The sequence below is a fragment of the Bos mutus genome, chromosome 27 (assembly GCF_027580195.1).
Source record: "Bos mutus isolate GX-2022 chromosome 27, NWIPB_WYAK_1.1, whole genome shotgun sequence".
Classification (NCBI taxonomy): Eukaryota; Metazoa; Chordata; class Mammalia; order Artiodactyla; family Bovidae; genus Bos; species Bos mutus.
The window spans coordinates 22,469,985-22,471,350 of NC_091643.1; the positions used below are offsets into that span (position 1 = coordinate 22,469,985).

At 42.5% G+C, this 1,366-nt stretch overlaps 1 non-coding gene across 1 annotated transcript; it reads left to right on the forward strand.

The window, feature by feature from the left end:
- Positions 1 to 376: 376 nt before the first annotated feature.
- Positions 377 to 449, forward strand: TRNAG-CCC (transfer RNA glycine (anticodon CCC)). Its single transcript has one exon. It is a non-coding gene; the product is annotated as a tRNA-Gly (tRNA).
- Positions 450 to 1,366: the final 917 nt, after the last annotated feature.

Sequence of the window (1,366 nt, forward strand, 5' to 3'; positions counted from 1 at the left end):
AATCTGGAGAAGAAAATTAAGTAAGGTTATTTTCATGTACTTTCAGAACAAGAGACTAAACTCTTAACTACATAGCTCAGATTCATACTTCTGAGATAATCTTCTGGTGCCTCACTATTCTTTTCCTTATTTTAGAAATGACACTCTGTAGCCAAAGCTGGTTTTGACCCTTGTAGTATTCACAGGCAATTTTTAACTTATGTGTATTTGTTTACCTTAGAAAGCATTGTATAATTAGTGCAATGACCAACTTGGACATTTCTCTACTATTTACCCCAATGTGAACACAAAGAGAGATTTTTGTTTGTTTGTCTCCTTATTTACATATGAGAGAGTACAAAAGTGGGAAATGACCTCAAAAGTCTGGGAAGGGACTTCCCTGGTGGTCCAGTGGGTACGACTCTGTGTTCCCAACGCAGGGGGACCAGGTTCGATCCCTGGTCAGGGAACTAAATCCCACATGCCACAACTAAGACCTGGCACAGCTTAAACAAATAAATAAAATACATAAAACAAACAAAAAAATAAACGTTTGGGGAAGGAAGAACTTAGGATGGACGCAGTCTTCTCATTTCTACGTGGATTCTTGGTTTCGTACTTCGTTGTGAAACTGTCACAATTCTACGGGGACCTTTAATAGGAGCAGCTAGGAGAAGGCAATGGCACCCCACTCCAGTATTCTTGCCTGGAAAATCCCATAGACGGAGGAGCCTGGAAGGCTGCAGTCCATGGGGTCGCTGAGAGTTGGACACGATTGAGCGACTTCACTTTCACTTTTCACTTTCATGCATTGGAGAAGGAAATGGCAACCCACTCCAGTGTTCTTGCCTGGAGAATCCCAGGGATGGCGGAGCCTGGTGGGCTGCCGTCTATGGGGTCGCACAGAGTTGGACACGACTGAAGTGACTTAGCAGCAGCAGCAGCAGGAAGGAGTACAGGGTTAGGGAGATCGTCTTACACTGTGGATAGTAGTCAGAACTATTTTATGCTTCTGGGGAAAAGATGACGATTATCAAGGTAGTCTACAGAAGAGAATTAAAAGACTCTGGTCAATTGTTTCTGGCAAGTCTAAGCAAAACATTATTACAATGGAAATGAAGAGCCATCAAGGTTAGAAAAGGGGATAATGCATGCAACTACGCATGTTCTTTTCTAACAGTTATAGGGACAGTTAAGCTTATCACTAACTCTTCAGGCCACCAAGGTGCTGTAACCTAAGCTGAAACAAAGGATACTCATGGAGGCAAAGGTTACTAAAGGGGATGAGAGGGAAAATAAATCTATGTATGTATGTATCTATCTATAACTATATATTGGCCAGAGCCAGAGTACCCTATTCATCCCGATGGACAAAGGGCAAAGGCTG